Raw genomic sequence first — 21,324 nt, 5'->3', positions numbered from 1 at the left:
TGTTTTTTCAGAGCCTATCAAGATGGTCATTTGGTTTTTCCCTTTCAATTTGTTAATATGTTGTATTACATTAATTGATTTTCTTATGTTGAAACACCCTTGCGTGACAGGAATGAACCCCTCTTGGTATTGGTGTATAATTCTTTTAAATTGCCTTTGGATTCAAGTTGCAAGTATTTTGTTTAGGATTTTTGCATCTATATTCATTACAGAGATTGGCTTATAATTTTCCTTTTTTATGGTATCTTTATCTGGTTTTGGTATCAGAGTGATATTAGCTTCATAAAATAAATTAGGTATTTTTCTTTTTCCTTCAATTTTTTGAAAGAGTTTAAGCAAGAATGTTGTCAATTCCTTTTTGAAAATTTGGTAAAATTCCCCTGTGAAGCCATCTGGTCCTGGGCTTCTATTTGCAGGTAGATTTTTTTTTTTTAATAAATTATGAAATTATTTATATTTCACCTTTTAAAAGCCAGAACATAACAAATTTCACTTTCTGCAAAGTCTTCTTATTACAAGTACATGAAGTACACTTAATACAAGAAAATAAGTTAAGTTCTCTGTACCATGCTGGACATAGTCTAATCAGTTCCCTCATATGAAGGTTTTGTGAAATCGCCCGCCAAACTTCTACAAAGATAATTTCAACTCAAGGAGTTTTGAGTGAACTTTTTCCAGCAATTACAGTGAAGAAGCTGACCTTAATATTTGGGTTCTCCAAGCAACAGCACATTAGAAAAAATTATAGCCCCAAACAGGCCCACTCTTCACTGATGACTGGGCACCCACTGCTCTTTACTGGCCAGCAGGAGACAGCCCACAGCAGCAGTGCATGGGCCCAAAGCACTGCTGCACTTGCAACCTCAGCCACTGACCAGAAAAAATTCCATATTCAACAATGTTGGACCTGGAAAAAACAGAACTAATTCTCAAGTAACTTCTGGTTTATTAGCGATTCTGCTCCTACAGTTAGGCTGACAGCTTTTTAGCCTTATATTTATTAATATTTGTAAAATATCTTTAACTTTAAGTAAGTTTCTAGGAGACCTCTTTTGTTAATAATTGCTCATCAGGAGATGTGTTCTGCCTTTAGAACAGTCTGTCTTATGTGAGACAACCAGAGATTTCCTATAACTTCTGTTTGCATTTAGAAAGCAGGTTTCAAACCCAGTTCCAGGTTGGTATCGGGTTCATAAAGAAACTGTTTGCAACAGAAAACAATGCTAAATTTAATCTAAGTTACCAAATAGAAGACAGAAGATCCAGCATCCACTGGAGTCTCCAAGTTTCTTCCTTCTTATTCATTTGAGGACTCCTTTTTATAATTCAAGGACAAGAATGTAAGCAAGCACCAAATAAAGAGGTGTAATGGACAGTAAAAAGTACCTCACCAGCTTGAGAATCAGAGCCATAAAGTTATGGCCCTCCCACCGCTTAGCTGAACCTTTTCCCTACTTATGGATATATGAGTTTTTAATTTCCTAACCTAGAAACACCTACTTTCACTAAAAATATATGGTTATACCTTATCCCAAAAAGGTACCATGCAGGCATTTAAGATGAAGCCAGTTAATTTCAAGGGTGTGCAGGGGTAGTAGTAAAATATCACTAATCAAAACTTCCAGCAACAGACCATGCTAAACCCAGAACATTCACCCCAACAAACTTCTGAAGTGCTCTGTAGATTGGGAGCTGCTGCCAATGACCAACCGGCAAGAAGTACCATGGCACACCAGGAGCTTCATCATATATCAATGCACCACTGCCAAAGCTCACACATCTCAGAGACTAGAGAAGGAGACACATGTCTCATTTGTGCTATTCATGACCCAGAAAAGATCCCAGCTGAACTTGAGAGATGAACACTGGATGGGAGGAAAAAGTACAGGACAAGAACAGATGGAGAAGCTGGATTCTCTTCCAGAAGTAGCTCTAGGTAGCAGCTGAGGACCAAAAAGACTAGACCATGTGACAAGCAAGGTTAACAGTAGGGGAAGACAGCTGTGCTGGTTTGGATGTATTATGCCCCCCAAAATGCCATGTTCTTTAATGCAATCTTGTGGGGACAGATGTATTAGTGTTAATTAGATTGGAATCTTTGGGTTAAGTTGTTTCCATGGAGATGTGACCCACCCAAATGTGGGTAATACCTTTGATTAGATTATTTCCATGGAGGTGTGGCCCCACCCATTCAGTGTGGGTCTTGATTAGTTTACTAGAGCCCTATAAGAGCTTAGACAGAAGGAGCTCACTGCTGCAGCTTAGAGAGACATTTAGAAGATGGCCATTGAAAGCTGATGCTGACATTTTGGAGAATGGCATTTTGAAACACAACCTGGGAGCAAGCAGACACCAGCCACATGCCTTCTGAACTAACAGAGGTTTTCCAGATGCCAATTGCATTTCTCCAGTAAAGGCACACTCATGTTTGTGCCTTAATTTGGACACTTTTATGGCTGTAGAACTATAAATTTGTAACTTAAATCCCCTTTATAAAAGCCAATCTATTTCTGATATTTTGCATTATGGCAGCATTAACAAACCAAAACAACAGCTTTGGCAAGATCCCAAAGAAAAATGAGGGCTCTGATCTGGGGACCTTATTCCTCTATCCTTAATGCCATGGCTCAATCCCACTTCTGTTGTATATTTAAAGTATGTGAGTCAAATGTTTCATGCTTAACATGTAATGGAAGCTCTGGAACATGAGACTGACAGCAGAAACTCAGCTCACTGATCAATGATGGAGTGCTGCAGCACCTGATTCATCATATCCTCTTCATCCACATAGTAATCCACAAAAGTGTTGTAAGAAAATAGGTGCCAGTGCTGAATGTGCTCTATGAAGTTGGTGATATAGTAGTTGGGGTCTCCCCAGAGCATCGAGATATATATGGGACAAACCAAATTTGGTATCAGTGCTATGGGATAACTTGCAGTGTGCCACAAGTCCTCCTGGATCAATATTCTTCTTGGGACAATAAGGGCAAGGCAAGGTAAAATGATTTGGGATATTCCTTGGCTGAAGCGAAGCAACCTTCATGGTGGCCTTCATACCTCCTATGATGTAATTCTGGTATTTGGAACAGATAGCCACATGGGCTCAGATCATGGATAGAAAAAAAATTTTATTGCAGCCATGGCAAGAAGTCTCTGTGCTCTCAGTATGCTGCTTGAGCTCCACAGCTTGGATGCCAAGTGCCAGAGCACTGCAACACACCCCGCAGACAGGTTCCTTTGGCTTCAGGCATTCCTGCAGGCATGCAGAGCAAAATGTGTCCACAGAGCTCCTGCTTTGGCTTCTTGTACACCTCCAAGCTCACAGGGCATGTGAAGTGACACGGGGTCATCCTCTGCAGTGCTGTGGCCCTGCCAGCTGCACACCACCCTTACAGTCCTGCTGCTGTGCCTCTGTCTTGCCACAGGTAGATTTTTGATGACTGATTGGATCTTTTTGCTTGTGATTGGTATGTTGAGGTCTTCTGTTTCTTCTTGGGTCAGTTTAGGGTGTTCATATGTTTCCAGGAAATTGGCTGTTTCCTCAAAATTGTCTACTTTGTTGGCATACAGTTTTTCATAGTATTCTCTTATGATTTTCTTTTTATATTTCTTCGGGATCCATAGTAATTATCCCCTTTTCATTACTGATTCTGTTTATTTGGGTCTTCTCCCTTTTTGAATTTGTCAGTCTAGCTAAGGCTCTGTCACTCTTGTTGATCTTATCAAAGAATCAACTTTTAGTTTTATTTATTCTGTCTTCTTTTTTGTTTGTTTTTGTCTGTTTTTGTTGTTGTTGTTGCTTTTCTCCAGCTCATTTATTTCTGCTTTAATCTTTGTTATTTATTTTATTTATTTCTTTGCTTTAGGGCTAGTTTGCTGATCATTCTCTAGTCTCTTCAGTTGTTCAGTTAGGTCTTTGGTTTTAGCTCTTTCTTGCTTTTTGATATATGCATTTGGATCAATAAATTTCCCTCTCAGCACTACCTTTGCTGCATCCCACAGGTTTTGATATGTTATGTTCTCATTTTCATTCATCTCTAGATATTTACCTATTTCTCTTGCAATTTCTTCTTTGACCCACTGGTTGTTTAGGAATGTGTTGTTTAACCTCCATATATTTGTGAAAGATCTGGTTCTTTGGTGGTTACTGATTTCTAGTTGCTTTCCTTTATGGTCAGAGAATATGCTTTGAATAATTTCAATATTTTTAACATGTATTAAGACATGTTTTGTGCCCCAGCAAATGATCTATCCTGAAGAATGTTCCATGGGCACTACAGAAGAATATATATCGTGGTACTTTGGGATGTAACAATCTATATATGTCTGTTAAGTCTAATTCATTTATCAATTTCCTTATTGTGTTCTCAATTTCCTTATTGTGTTCCCCCGAACAATAATAATAATAGAAGACAGTAGTGTATTGAAATCTCCCATTATTATTGTAGGCATGTCTATTGCTTCCTTCAGTTTAGCCAATGTTTGTTTCATGTTTTTTTAGAGCTCTTTGTTTGGGTGCATAAACATTTATGATTGTTATTTCTTCTTGGTGAATTGTCCCTTTTATTAATATATAGTGTCCTTCCTTGTCTGTTATGACATCTTTGCATTTAGGGTCTATTTTTTCTGATATTAGTGTAGCTACCCCAGCTTTCTTTTGGTTGCAGCTTCCATAGAATATTTTTTTCCCATCCTTTCACTTTCAGTCTCTTTGTGTCACAGAGTCTAAGATGAGTCTTTTGTAAACAGCATATTGTGGGTCATACTTTTTAATCCATTCTACAAGTCTATATATTTTAATTAGAGAGTTTAATCCATTCACATTCAAAGTTATTACTGTGAAGTAATATTATTACTTAAACTAGCCAACATATCCTTTGTTTTTTAGTTGTTAGATCTATTTTTCCTCTCTCTCTCTTTTTTCCTTTAAGTTACCCTTACTAATACCCTTATAAATATTCTTCAGTTCTGTGCCCTCCTCCAGATCTCTCTGTCCTTTCTTTTTTTCTCAGCTGTTAGAGCTCCCTTTAGTATTTCTTGCAAGGCAGGTCTCTTGTTAACAAATTCTCTCAGAATTTGTTTGTGTGTAAAAATTCTAAATGCTCTAATTTTGAAAGAGAGCTTTGCTGGATAAAGAATTCCTGACTGGCAATTTTTCTCTTTCAGAATCTTAAATATGTCATACCACTGGCTTCTTGCCTATATGGTGCACTCTGAGTAGTCAGTACTTAGTCTTATGTTTCCCTTGTATGTGATGAACAATTTTTCTCTTGCTGCTTTCAGAACTTCCTCCTTCTCTTTAACATTTGACAATCTATTAACTATACATCTCAGAGTGGATTTATTTGGATTTATTCTTTTTGGAGTTCATTGGACATCTTTGATTTGCATATTTATGTCATTTAGAGGGTTGGGACATTTTCACCAACTATGTCTTAAAAGCACTCTTCCTAGCCCTATTAACTTCTCTCCTTCTTCTGGTACAACAATGATTCTTATATTTGTTTGCTTCATGTTGTCCATCATTTCCCTGAGATCCATTTCAATTTTTTTTCATTTGTTCTTTTGTGCATTTGCATTCGATTTCCCTGTCTTCTAGTTCACCTAAATTTTCTTCTGTCATTTCAAATTTGCTATTGTGTGTCTCTAGTAAATTTTTAATTTAATTCACAGTGTCTGTTACTTCCATAAGGTACTGTTATTTTTTAATTTACTTTTTCATATTCTTCTTTATGCTCTTCTAGATTCTTCTTGATTCATAAACATATTTTTATTTATAAATATATTTATATTTCTATATGTATTCATATATATATATGATTTTCTCTTATATGTAATGACTGAGATGTGAAATACATTCTCTGTGATCACACTTTGTGCTCTCCCTTGATGCCTATTTTCAATTAGGATTGACAGAATTTTGTGTGAATATGTGTCATATCAAGGCTTTGCTCTTGGAGGAAGCAAGCACACAGACCATAGCTCTGTATTTAATGATATCTATTAGAGGACACTGGAGGCCACCAAACATCTCCAATCTCCCCTTCCAGCAGTCAATATCTTCAAATGTTTCTCTTTATCTCCCTACCAGAATTCATCTACATATTGTTCTCATTCTAAATTGTCAATGTATTGGTGACCCAACATAATTGTAAATATTTGCTCATGTCACTATTTTTCCTTTTCTTAATGCCCTTCCATAGCTACATCCTGCATGAAGCCTTCCTCTTGTATTAGATCTTATGAGCAGTCCTTTCTCTGTAGCAACCTCTCATAAGTTTATGGGACATAGCCATATGCTACGTGGTTCCACTTTTCATTTTGCATCTGATCAATGTCAACATGTAGACTCTTGATAATAATAATAATTAAACTCCCATTCACTGAGCCTCTGGCATATAATAAAAACTCTATAAATACCATATGATGGCTGAATATATACTAAGTACATTATTTTGCTTAATTCAAGAAGGATTAAATTATTTCCAGTTTAAAGATGAGGAAACAGGATCTCAGAGAGTTTAAATAACTTGTCCCAAATCACACAGATGGTCAGCAATTTTGTGGATATTAAAACCAAAATTATTTAATTTCAAAGCCTGTTTTTTTTCTAGGTTTCTTACTGTACTTTCTCAAATGTACAGAGAATGCTTTATACTTCTTTAAGTACTCACAGGTTGGCATAGCAATCCATGCACAGTGAATGTTCAACTAACTAATGATATAAATTTTGAATATGCGTTCACTGATATTTTGTTTATTCCACTGGAAAAAATAAAGTTTCATTGTGTCCAATATCTTACTTCTCCAACCTGGATATTTAAAAGAGCAGAATGTTGTACTAGGAAAAGTGAATAACTGTATAAGCATATCCAATAATTTTACCTTTGCATATATATTCCAAGGAACTAACCCTAATTAAGAAAAAGTGTTGTGTAAGGAAACAGAAATGCTCATCTTATAAATATTGAATTATAAATTTGTGAAATATCCCTTTCAATATAATATTTTGCAAGCATCAAAATGTCATTTACAAAGTGGATGAAACAGCATGAAAAACCAATAATTCTTTTGTCCTTAACACTGAGTGAATATGTTTTGAAGATTCATAAATATAGTAAGATAAAATCTGAGGTCTTCCAAGTCTGTCACCAATTTCCAACACAAATTTATTGTCATATGCCCCAGCACCATTCAGGTTTGCACCTCAAATTTTGTATTCATCAACCAGCAAGGACTCAACCCTATGCCTTCTCTAGTTTAGGCTATGTGCATCAGCAACAATAAGCTTCTTACTCTACAAATTAAAAACTAAATGTTAGTCCTCACCTTGGTAATAGCATTTATTTGGCAGTGTTATATATTACCTCATTGATTCCTCTCAGTGACTGTGCAAGGTATGTATCTGTGAAACAGAAAATTTCATTCTCCTTCTAGGGCCACAGGAAAACTAGATTTCTAAGCTGCTCTTGAAACAATGTGATTGAGTTGTGACCAGTGAAATATAGTGGCAAATATCTACATGACTGTGTGGCTTGGCCATAAAACAATTTCCACAGTCCTCTGTGCTCTCTTGCCTATACCCATGGAAGCTGGAAGCAAAGGACTCCAAGAAGTGCAGACACAAAAAGGAAGAAGAATCCCTGATTCTATCACTTAAAAGAGAGCTACCTCAAATTGCTGTCCTATGAAGGATAGCTTCATCAAATTTTGTGTGAAATGAAATATTCATCCAAGGTATTGAGATATTCATCATATCATGATCTGGCCTTCCATAACCAATGCATTATCATTACCTGAATGCTTCACATTGGGTGTAGAAAGGTGAAGAATGTGTGCAAGTTCATATAGACAGAAATGTTAAAGCTAAGGTCACTCTAACTTGTATCTATTTCATTATTTCTTTATAATAATCAATACTACACTTTAGTTTAGTTTGGCTGTCATACAGGCAATCAGGGTATTTACCTGAAGAATTATCCTTCATGCAATTGCTTCTTGGGACTCTCCTTACAAAACTATCAAACCATGATGAGATATTTGTCATACAGTTCTGGCAAACTAAGACACAGGATATACGACTCTGCTCTTGTCTCCACTCCAACTACCCTTGCCCCACTCCAAGTTGAGAATTATGGCTTTAGAGAAATTGGTGTGGCATATTTCTTGGTTTATATTCACATGGAATAGCAAGATCACTGTTATCAGGACACTCAAAAGATTTTCTTTCACTTTTAATGGGATTGGTGATGAGTTTTTAGATACACCATCAAAAGCATGAGAAATAGCTTATTCTATTGTTGGAAGAGAAAATATGCATGGTGAGCCTGGGACACCTTAAAGTGCTGGAAAATATGGAAGTGCTAAAACAAAACAAAACAAAAAATCAAAAACCATGCCAATGAGGGCATGTCAAAGGGTGCCAAGAGCTGCGGTCGCGGTTACTGCTTCTAGGGGGAGGGGCGGCCGGTAGCTGAGCCCTCAGCTCTCGGGGCTGCTTAAAGGGTACCGGCGGCGGGGGCTCTTTCCCGGAGGCGAGGGCGAGGCGGAGGACTTGGCCGGGTCCTCGGCGAGAGGCGTGCAAGGTATGGAGGGCGGCGATAAGGACAAGACACTCTTCATCCAGTAGGAGTATGCGCCAAAGAGATTTATTCAGGGGTGATTACAGGTTATATAGGCTGGTAAGAAGGGCAGGGCTGGAAAGGAGGTGAAGCAGCCTTAAATGGCAATACTGAAGGGATAGGGGCTAGGATTGGTTCTGAGAGAACGCCGGAGCCGTTGCAGCGGGGCGGGGGTTGTTTTGGCCACGGGCATGCGCGCTGGCAGTGGCAGGAGTGGCCTTGGCACCAGGGAGTGAGTGGGTAAGATAAGGAAGTGGGGAAAGGGCAGTTGGGAGAAAGGCGGTTTCCTCCGGCAAGCCTCCCCTGCCAGTGGCATTTTGGGTGAGGAAAAGGGAGCTGCCTTGACCTCGCTCCCCAGGCTCGGGGGGGCTGCAGAGGGCACTCACGCCCGTACCTACTACCCTCCCCAGGGGGTGATATCAAGTCCCCTGGCCCAGGCCTGGTAAGTCGAGGTACAAGCTCAGTCACCCGCAAAGAGCCAACTGAAAGAATACTCAATGGTCAATGCTAGAACAATGAAAGCACCAAAACAAAGAAGTATTAGATTATAACCTGGAGTATAAAACTGATATCTGTGAGAACATACTGATATAAATAAATAATTGAATAACTAAATAAATGGGGAAGAAGAAAAAAATCTACTATGCAGAAGAATTCCAAACAAACCTATATAGATCCACCACACTAAGGAAGGAGGGGACATAACTCCCCATCCCTAAGTGTGGACTATGCATAGTAGCTTCCTTCCAAAAAGTAAAGCATGGAAAGTGGAAGGGAGTAAGAGTAACTTTACATTGGAGGAACCTGACAAACACCACTTTAGCCAGGCAATTAAAATCAATACCAACAATCTTAAATTATGTTGATAGTGTACACCATTGAAATGATATGATGAAAATGGCATTTTACCTCTGTGATCTCCTTACCTTTACCCATAAAGGTAGTCTAATCATGAGCAAAAAAAAGACAAATTTGAATAGACAGCATCTTACAATATACTAACCAATATTTCTCAAAATTGTTAAGGATATCAAAACTAGTAAAAGTCTTGCCATGGCCAAGAGTAGCCTAAAGAGATATAACAACTAAATGCAGTCTGCTTTCTCAGAACGGATCTGGAATGGAAAAAAGACTTTAGGTAAAAACCAAGTAAAATTGAATGAACTATTGACTTTTGCTAATAATAATGTCACTCCTAATATAAGATGTTAATAATATGAGAAACTGTGTTGGGGGAGCATATGAGGATTCTACTATTGTCTAAATTTTTCTGTAAATCTAAAATTGTTCTAAAAATAGTCTATAATAAAAATAAATAATGTATCAATGAAAATTGTAGGAAGGATTTTTATTTTGTTATAAAATTGTTTAGTTAACATTGTCAGTGTTACTGTATAAGTTCTTTAATTTATTGGGGAGCAAAATTAGAGTTTTAAAATTTGTGTATTTTGCATATCAGTATTCCTTATGCAGATTTCCTTGTATATTTAATTTTAATGTGTTTCAGATTTGTAACATTGTATGATTCATATACCATTTTATTAAGACATATGTACACATGTCCACTGTGTCCTTCCAAACATAAATAAAGCATGATAAAGACTATTCTTTAAAATATACTTGTATTTGTACCTCAGATATTATTTTGAGACTTTGAGCCCCCCTTTTTTTTTTCTATTGTGAATATGCTTCACATGAATAAGCTCTAATTTAAAAAAGAAAAGAAGATGCTTATAGTTTGCTATATATTTTTACAGAATATAATCTGTAAGGACAAACACTAGTAAATGTTTAAAATAATGGAAAAGTCTGGCATGAGTCCCTTTGTATTTTATCTTACTCTCACCCTTAAAACCACAGGTTACAAAGGTCATCATTGTAGTATCAAGTAAAATCCTGAAGGAAAAAATGACTTTTAGATCATTCCAAGGCCAAACTGCAACTGAGCAACTTACTAACAAGCAGGAAATATGGGTCAAGGTTAAGGAAACATGGAGAATGTCTCAACCAAAGTCTTATTAGAAAACAGTGCTGAGAAAGTGACAAGCATAAAGCAAGAGCAACAAGATGATCGTAAGCAAAGCCAGATTCACCAAATAAATCCACAAAAGGTCTTTTTACCACTCTGGATTTCTGAGAGTATTCCTTACATGAAGATTTCAAAGGATTTAAACATTTTTTAAAAACTCTGGTTAAGTCACATGCAGAGTATTGCCACAATTTCCTCATGTGACCAATTGCGTTGATTGTAAGCTCTTTGAGGGTTAGGCTCACCCACTCCCCAACACACTTAATCCTTGTTGTCTTAGCTTTGCATCAGCAGCAGCTTTATCTCTTTTTGCTGATCCTCTTTTTGTCCTGCTCTTTTCTGGACACTAAGGGACCAAAATTCTCAGGGGTAAGCTATAGACTGTGGAAGGGGACTTTTTTTTTTAAGTTCACTAAATAGAAATTCTGTACAAATGAAGCATTAACTTCCCATTTCCTACCCCAACCCAGCCCCTGGCAACCTAGATTCTAGATTTTAACTTTATGAGTTTGCTTATTCTAATTATTTCATATCAACAAGGTCATAGAATATTTGTTCTTTTGTGTCTGGTTATTTCACTCAACACGATGTCTTCAAGGTTTGTCCATGTTGTCACATGAACCAGAACTTTATTCCTTTTTAATGCTGACTAATATTCCATTGTATGTATATACCAAATTTTGTTTATCTACCCATTGGTTGATGGACACTTGGGTTGCCTCTATCTTTTGGCAATTGAGAAGAATGCTACTAGGAACACTGGCGTGCCAATATCTGTTTGAGTCCCTGCTTTCTTTTCTTTTACCTAGTGGAGGGATTGCTGGGTCATATTGTAATTCTATACTTAGCTTTCTGAGGAACTGCCAAACTGCCTTCCACAGTGGTTGCAAGGGGGGCCTTTTTTGTGTGGAACCTGGCATGAGCACTCCCCCTGAAGAGCCAAGAGTCATGGAGACAGGAAGTACAGAAACCTCCAGTGGGTCATTGGAATGTGGAATGGTAAGGGGGGCTATTCCTGAGTCCAACCCCTGGTTTCGGAACCTATGTCTTCCACTTGAGGACTGTGATGGTTAGATTCATGTGTCAACTTGACCAGCTGATGGTGTCCAGTTGTCTGGTCAGGCAAACACTGGCCTAACCATTACTGCAAGGACATTTCATGGCTGGTTAATAAACCAGAAGGCTGGTTTATTAAATTATCAGTCAATTGATTGCATCTGTGGCTGATTGCATCTACGATCAACTAAGGGATTGTCTTCTGCAATGAGAGAATCTAATCAGTTGGATTTAATACAATCTGTTGAAGACTTTTAAAGGAGAAGAGAGAACTTTCATTCTTCTCTTCAGCCAGCCAACCTCTCCTGGCGAGTTATTCAAAAACCTTCATAGGAGTTGCCAGCTCATAGTCTGCCCTACAGAATTTATTTGTAAAATCCTGCCCTATGGAATTTGGACATGTGCATTCCCACAGTTGCATGAGACATCTTTATAAAATCTCATATTTACAGATATCTGCTGTTGGTTCTGTTTTCCTAGAGAACCCTGAGTAATACAGGGACTGAACACCATTTAGAGTTTTCTAAATTAATGTGTATACTGCATCTTATTCAGAATTTTGTCTCTCTCTAAGCTGGTGCTTGCCTTTAGCAAGCCATCCCAACATCCCAACACTTCTTGATAGTGCAGTATGTGATACAACTGGAGGATTCTAATGTATGGACCCACTCCCATACTGCCTTCACATGTGGCTGGATGCTATATATCAATATCGGCAACTTGTAATATAAATTTTCTTCCAGCAATCCCAGGATAAAATCCATGGGGCAATTAAAATGTTAGGCCTTGGGGACATCAGTCATCAGTCAGAAGACATCTCCAAACCCAGATATTGTGGAATGACTGATTCCTGGGAAAAGGAGAGGGGTGTCTTCATGAGGCTAGGAGCTGGGATGAAATGTTGTTAGTTAGGTACCAGTGTTTGATTGGAAGATGATTGCCTTCATAATGCTATTTGCTACAACATGAATAATATTGTGACATTAGGGGCAAAAAGTACTAAATGTCAGTTGCTAACATTTTAAGAAGGTGATACTGCCTTAAAATGATAATGAATTCCCATTTTCTGAAGAAAAAATGTAATAATCTGAACTCATGAATTAGCTGCATTTCCCAGTTTCCTTATCACCGTTATCATAGAACAGATTCACTTTTGCCTGCAAGAGAGGTTTTCTTTTTTGCTCTTAGAACAGCAAACTCACACTGACCAGACTGTAAAAAAGCATAAAAAGTTTAAATATGATACCACAAATATCTATTAAATAACTAAACTATATGTAGTGGAGTCCATTTAGGTCATTAAAGCAAATTGGTCAGGTCATTTAAAAGCCATTGATGGTTTCAGTTCAATGAGAAAAATCAGAGCAGGCAGGTCCTTTTGTTTTTTTGTTTTTTTTTTTCCTAGATGGTTTGTATAGACCAAAAACCATTTTGCACATAGAATTAACAAAATAAAATATAATCCACTCATAATTTTGCATAAAATTACTGAATTTTCAGTAATTACATTTACAACTTATATTGCAATATTCTTATCAATATCTGTTATTCTTTACACTGATATGATTGTCAAGGGACAAAATTTCTCTCCTTTAGAAGCTATACGTGTAATTTTAATGGAGAAGCCAGAGGCGAATTTGAAAGAGGATTTTTTTTTTTTAATCTTCTCATTGCAGTGTGAACTGCCAAGTCTTAGGGGATAGATCTATGTTAACCAAACTTGAGGTTAGTAGTAACGTAAAACACTCATAATGGTGCTTATGAGAAGAATATAGAATATATTCTAGACTATCCCCAAGAATACGAACACAGAGAATTTGTAACCTTTTCTTTCAATGTATTTAATTAGTTACCTGCACAATTTTCTGAACTTTTCAATTTGCAAGAAAACTCTAATTGTATATTTCAGAGTTTAACAGTCTCAAGTTAATCATCATGAAAATTGTTAAAGGTAAGTATAACTATAGGTGTTTTCATGGCTATGGTTAATTTTGTTGTTAGTAATGTAAAATGATTCTCAACTCTATACAAAACTTTGTGTGTGTGTGTGTGTGTGTGTGTGTGTGTGTGTGTGTCTTAATTGCTATCTCTCCCTTCTTGGAAATTATCAGGTCAGAAAAAAATTCTTATTTCCGTTATGTTTTTTAAAAAAATGTTTGTAAATGGAAGTTATGTGGCAATGATATGCACAAACACAAATATAAAAATTACTGTAAAGCTATGCAGTTAGTTACAGATTTTTAAATTTTCAAAGCATTTTTCATTATATCAGAATAACCATATATAATAGATTATTACCATCATTATTTTATCATTGATAAAGCCTTCCCAGAGAGGGAAAATTACAACAAACTTCCCAACTAATATTTTATAAAGCAAAATGTAGTACTAGTTTTCTAGCTTCAAAATCCACAACATATTATCCTGCAAAATAAATGAAAAAATATATGAATAATCATCTTTACTGTCTGTACCATAACACCATATTTTTAGGGCTTTTTGCATGTATTCATTTGTTTGTTCATTTATGCATTTGTTTTGGTGGAAGAAAGTTAGGGAGAAGCATAGTCAATTTTACAACAAATTTACTGAAAGTTGTTAATGCTGGATGCTACATTAGAAGAGGCTATTAAATCTTTGAGGTCTGAAAATCTTGGCATGCAAGTTATGTTTAAAGAAATTGAATGAGGTTGGCTTAGAGAAGACTAGGGTGGATATTGCAACTGCAGATAGTTGATAGACTGTCAAAGCAAAGAGTTATTATACTTCTCCTCAAGGAAGCAAAACTTGATCAAATAGGTAGAAATTACCTAGTAGGCTGTGTCTCCAAATGAGAGACTCTCATAATTAGAAAAACTGACACTGGAGTTGTCTTCCCCAAGAGGAATTCTACAACAGAAAATTTTTCTAGCTAAAACTACATGACTCTCTGGTAGAGACTTTGTTAAAACAAAACAAAACAAAAAAAGATTCCTGTAGTAACTGGAAAATTAGATTTGGGAGCTACTATAGGTTTTCCCACTGAAATTGTTAGAATCACAGAATTTTAGGGTTGAGAAAAGCCTTGGATAATTCACTTGGGCTCCTCTCATTTAAAGATGACAAACTAGGATGACAGAAGTTAATTCACCTGTTTAATATCATGAAGCAGAATCATCATTGGCATAATAATAAATAAATGAACTGAAAAAAAGATACAGATTTCTGAAATAATTTAATAAACAATCCAATGATTGCATGGTTACTCTTTGATAGTCTTCCAGAAAACAAGCCTTTTTACTGCAGTAGTTTCTGTCAATGCTATGTTGTTTTTACTGATAAACTGATGCAACTAAGAAGCAATTGCCTCAATTTATACTATCTCCTTGGCAAAGATTTATTTTATATTTGCTATGGCTCATTTAGTTGAATCTGTAACACTCACCACACCTAATAGTTAAGAGTAGGGCTGCCAGTATGACTTAAAATCTAATAAACACAGAAGACATAACGGCGACCATGCAGAGACCAACTCATCAGTTCTTGAAGATTCCTTGGTAGAAAATACCCATGGGATGTAGCTATGAAGAGGACATAAATATATTCATTCATCCATCCTGTCACTAATTAATTTGCTTATCAAATATTTATTGGCCTCCTACTATGTGCCAGACAAGATATTTTTTCTTCCTATTTTTGCATATTTATATTAATTTAGTGAGATTTAGGTCTTTTCTTGATCTCTAATCAGCATTTATTTCAAAGGCAAGATAAGGAGAAACACATTTTCCCTACTCTTAAATTTCAGAGGGAAACCCCAACAAAACAGTAAATTTTTGATAGTCCTAATCTACCTTCTAAATATTTTCATACCAGTCATGTTAGCAGCAGTTTCCAATGTCTCAGCATAGTCTGGGTGTTTCAGTTTCACCATATGTATTTATAGAGGCATAAAATAGTAAAAAGCATACGATTTAAAATGAGGGGAAAATTAATAAATCAACATTTACTAAGCCTTCATTCCATTTGAAATCCTGTACTGGACAATACCATACACAATTTTACATTTATTTCTCACTACAACAAGAGATAGTATTGATATACCTATTTTACAGATAAGAAAGCTGATGCTTAGACAGATTATATGACTGGCACATATGGAATCCAGCAATGTCTTCTAAATACAAGTCCATTTTTTTTCCGATTAAATAAATCAAGCACTGGTAAAAAAAAAAATAAGAAAATTATAATGATATTGAGAAGAAAATACATTTGAATAATTAAAACCTGGTACATCTTACGTAATCTCATACAAATAGAAACAGGTAAAAATTAAAGAAGAAATTTTATCCTCATACACAGGCATGAAAAATGAAGTTTAAAGAGATTATCTCATGATACAATGGCCAAACCTAATTTCCAACCTAGGTAATCATGACATCTAAGTCAGGGACCATTAACTGTTATTCTGTGCTTCATGCTTTTCTCAGGGATTCTGGCTTTTCTGGTTCTGGCTTTGGCAAAGACTGAAGGTTCCCTGGACCTATAGCCATACTATATGTTCTTCCTCAGTGACAGCACCTTCCATTTTTAGCCCAGAAGGGCTACCTGGAATAATACTACCTTTTCCAGTCTCCCTTGGAGCTAGGTATGACCTTGTAAATAAGCTTTTACCAGAGAGATATAAGTGGAATTGCTTTGTGGCCTTTTCTGACTAATCTCTAAAGGGTTTGCATATACCCCGTGTCTGTTTCTTCTTTGTATCTTTCTCTCTCCATGTTGGTACCTGGAATGCAGATGACACTCTACCAACCATCTTAGACCACAAGACAAGAGTCATGCTGTAAGGATGTGGTGGTTTGGAGCTTTATGTACCCCAGAAAGTCATGCTCTTTAATCTTTTCTTGTGGGTGTAAATCTATTGCAAGTAGCCCAGGGTGGGTCTAAATCCTCTTACTGGAGTCCTTTATAAGAAAATGAAATTCTGACAAAGAGAGAGACAGCACAGAAGCAAGAAGCTGATGTCAACAGAACTCAGAAGAGAAGGGAAAGACTAATAGAAACTATGTGACAGAGGAGTCCAGGATCACTGGCAGCTGGTCTTCAGGAAGAAGCTTCATCTGAAAGATACCTTGATTTGGACATTTTCACAGCCTCAAAACTTCAAGCTTATAAGCTAATAAATTCCCGTTGTTAAAAGCCAACCCATTTCATGGCATATTGTTTTCAGCAGCCTAGCAAACTAAAGCAAAGGATGATTGAGCAGAAAGGAGAAAACGGCTTAAGACTTGGAAAAAAATTGTAGTACTGTCAAAGCAATCCTGGACTGCCTATCTGTGCTGTATTTTACAAGAGAGAATTTGGTGTGTTCAAACCATTGTTATTTTTTTCCTTTACTCACATGACACTGAACTTATTTTAAATCACAATGCTATTACAAACTGGTGAATACATAAATAACCCCGAGTTTGCAGCCATTTCAAGTCAATGGACACTTGCCAAAGAACCACTGGGTGATCAACTATGTGGTAAACACTATGGGAAACAGAGAAAACCATAAGCTCATTGTAGGAATGAACAATTCTTTGAGTGAAAAATAATTAATATTTAAAATATAACACTATTGAAGAAAACCAATGATAATGAAGTCCTCATGAACAAAGCCAGTGAAAATCATGGAAACTAACTCTTTGAAAACTCCTCTTTTAAATAAATTGCGTGAACATTGACTATTAGTGATTAAAACATCGTTAATAAATTAGAAAATTTTGTCAGGAGAGCTATCATCTATAATGTGCTACAATAATTAAGGTAAAGAGTTGAGGAGTAGGGTTTAATTTTTATAGGTTGCTAATAAAGAAAATTATTCAGAAGAATGCTTCTCATTAATTTGGGACAAGTTTACATTGACTTCCTCTCAATGAGATTTAGGAGCAAATAAGTAGCTAGAAAATTCCTTGATTTCATTTACATCAGGGAATTCTGAACATAAATGGGTGTTGCTATGGAGAAACACTAAAGTCAAAATAATGTCATTTAAAATTAAGATACATCTATCATGTTGCTGACTACCTGACCTCAATATGTGTGTATACTTATATATACATTTATTTATATAACATTTGTTATATATTCTATGTTGTGTAATATGTATTACAGGTTGTGATACGTATGTGTGTGAATGTGCATATAAAATACATATATGAATAAGTGAGCCAAATATTTTTAGAAATGAGAAATAATGAGTGAGTAAATTACTTCTTAATATTTCCCAACTGTGTGGAGGTATAACATACAGGATATGTTCATGCTTTCATGTCCAGTCATTCAACTTATGCTTATGGCATTTTGACAAGCTGCTATGTGTCAGAGATTGTTATTGATCACCAAATATGCATGTGTCATAAGCTTCTCAGCCTGTAGTTAGGTTGAAACCACATGACTACGTCTGGAAAATAGGGTTTAGATGAAAGTGATGTATGCCACTTCCATAAAAAGCCCTAAAAATTCTCACATGCACCTCTAGCTCTTTCTTCTCTTGGTGGTGACCATAGGGCCATATGTACAGATGGCAGGGAGCCAAGATGGAGAGCCAACCATCTTGCAACAGACTGAGATGTGAGCCAGAAGAAAACCATTGTTATGTTAATTCATTAAGACTTCAGTATTCATTTACTTCAGTAACAAAAGCTAGTTTGCTGTCAAATACTAAAATTGGTCCTTGAAATGTGGGGCTGTCTGAAATACTAAAATATGTAATGTTGACTTAATGGTCAGGCTCTGGATAGTGAGGAAACTGATACTGGTGCCAGGGAAAAGCTCATCTGTGGTAAGCTGTGGATAAATATTTGGAAAACTCATTGCTTGTCCTAAATTGGAGATCAACCATTTTCTCTCTGAGATAGCAGATCTAGGAAAAAAAATGTGAGAAAACAAACTATTGTAATGTGTTTTGGATACTCTTGGCAAGATATTGAAGAAAACATATAAGATTAGGAAATTATTGAGTGCAAACAGAATTAAAAGAAAACAGATTATTAAACACAGATATTCAAGGCCTTGATGCAAGCAGAACTCACAAACAATGCTAGAAGAAGTATAAATTGGGCAACCACCTTTGGAAAATACCTGGCAATAATTTCTAAATGTGAACATTTATATATCTATGACTCTGTATTTCCATTCCGAGATACTTACCCAACAGAAATACGTATATATGCTCACCAAAATATATGTAAAAGAATGTTCCTAGAAGCCCTTTTCCATAATAGCCAAAAACTAGCAACTACCCAAATGTCCATCAAACATCGAAATAGAATGGATAAATACATTGGAATATTCACAAAATGGAACACTGTAAAGTAATGAACCAATTACTATATGCAAAAAGATCGTTGAATTTCAAAAACATAAATTGAACCAAAAAATCCTGACACACAAGAATACATAGAGTTGAATTCCATTGGAACAAAGTTCAAAATTCATCAACACTGATCTATGGTGTTATAAGTGAGCATAGTGACTACCCTTAGGGATGGGGGTGGAGGTGGGATAATGCCCAGAAGAAGGTATGAGGAGGGTTGTTTAGGAAGCTGGTAATGTTCTATTCCTTGATGTGGCTGCTGGTTACACAGGAATGTTCAATTTGCAAAAATGTATTGATCTGTTATTTATGATCTGTGTGGTTTTCTTCATGTTTATCATAATTCAATTAAAATTTAAAATCAAAATAGACAGATATATGATTGATTAGATAGATTAATCAATAGATAAAAAGAAAGAAATATATATAGGTAATTCAGAAGTTTTCAAATTTGGAAAATCTTACTGCTTCTAGAAATAATATTAAGACACAGTTGAGTAAAAATGCCCAGGAAATTCTTTCATTTGGATAAAGTGAAGCAGGACAAAAATGAGATTATAGATGTGACCTTCACATTTAAACCAGATAGCCTAAGGGAAGCCACCATTATTTTTGGAGAGATGTTTGTGCCAGTAAAGCAAACAAAATAATGGAGACTTAAGTATGTCTTGGGATTTTGGTTACAATTACTGATACATGGAATTCATTAAAGATAAGTATATAAGAAGCTTACTACGCTATCAAGGTAAACATGTTGCAAAAAGAAACCATAACAATGAGCAAACCTAGAAACCAGGTCTTAGTTTCTAAATACAATTCTCCATCAAAAAGAATGAGGGTTCTTTGGAAAAATGGCTAATTTCAAGTCTGGGGCAGCAAGAATACAGCATAAGCATGAAACATCCTCCACCGTAAATTTCCACTCCCAATCTACATGTGGTCAAAAAAATAGTAACAAAGAAAGAATTTGAAGATAATAGCCAAGTACTGCTGAAAATAAACAAACAAAAAAAAGGAAAAACAAAAACAAAAGTTCCAGAGAAAATGAGCAGACTCATTCTCATTTGTTTCCCATGATTTCATTTCCAAATGGGAGGGTTTATTATGGTTATCATGAGCCTTCTCCATGAGGATATATTGGTTCTGTATATTGGGGTTAGAAAAAGAGAGATATTGTGTCCTTCTTTTAGTTGGTAGGTCATTGGGTTAAGGGGTAATTCATTTTCACAAATTGAACATGCCATTGGAGAGGAATATGAATCACCCAGATGGCCTCAATAGACACAGTGACTGTGTAGAAAGAAGAGAATATGGATATATATATAGCAAAGGAAAGGCTGTAACACTGTAACAGATACCTATAACAGATACTGCTAGTTCAAATATTTGTGTACTCTGGTATTTCCCAGCCTCCTTTCACTTAGCTTGAGACCATGTGACTATATTTTGACCAATAGAGGGTAAAAGTGATGTAGACTACTTCTACACAAAATACCCCACACCATCCTCCATCTCTCTCCTTTCCTGCTGTGGTTAAGAGAGGTCACGTGCTCTAGATGGCCTCACTACAAGATGGGAACAGCCCAGATCTTTGGGTCACTGCTCAGAGGACAGCCAAGAGAAGTCACTCACAACCAGCACCGGGACATGATGTAAATGAAAATTTAATATATTTTTTATGTTAAGTCACTGAGAATGTGAAGTTTGTGTGGCAGTTCACATTAATTTCTGTGTTATAAGGTTAGTTATTGTGGCAACCCATGGCCTGGGCAAAACAGGCCCGCAGATCTTTGGTGCACAGTGGTCTGCATGACCTAGGCAACTGAATGTTTAACCTATTATCTTTCTAAGCCAGGAAAGAAAAAAAAGGGTAAATTGACCTTAAAATGTAACTTTATGCAAGCAGGCAGGAAGTGAGAGGCTCTTAGTCTCACAAAAAGAGCAAAATGTAATTGTTCAAGTGTTATTCTAGTCCTTCCTGCACCACCCCCCAGGTCATAATGACCTATTCCTGCATCTATGCTCCCCCCACTCTTAGGAAGGCCCTTGTCTTAAACCCTTATAAAAGGCTTTCAGCCCTTTTTGCATTGCTCGGCTATCTTCCCTGTGAACGCAATGCCTGCCTGGCCTGAGAGAGCCGTCATGATCTCTCCATGACTTCTCACCCTGTAGGTAAGCCCTTACAGTAAGCCCTGAATAAAAGTTCATGTGTCAGAAAATGCTCATTGTCTTCTTTGGCCTTTGGACTGGCATGGCCCTCTTGGGCTGTGACAGTC

General features: G+C 36.4%; 1 pseudogene; it reads right to left on the bottom strand.

The window, feature by feature from the left end:
- Nucleotides 1-2,730: 2,730 nt before the first annotated feature.
- LOC119530229 overlaps nt 2,731-21,324 on the bottom strand; it is a 42,286-nt pseudogene continuing 23,692 nt past the window's right edge.

Source organism: Choloepus didactylus, chromosome 3, assembly GCF_015220235.1.
Source record: "Choloepus didactylus isolate mChoDid1 chromosome 3, mChoDid1.pri, whole genome shotgun sequence".
Classification (NCBI taxonomy): domain Eukaryota; kingdom Metazoa; phylum Chordata; class Mammalia; order Pilosa; family Megalonychidae; genus Choloepus; species Choloepus didactylus.
Note: the sequence above shows the minus strand (reverse complement) of the source record. Positions and strands in the feature narration are given on the sequence as shown.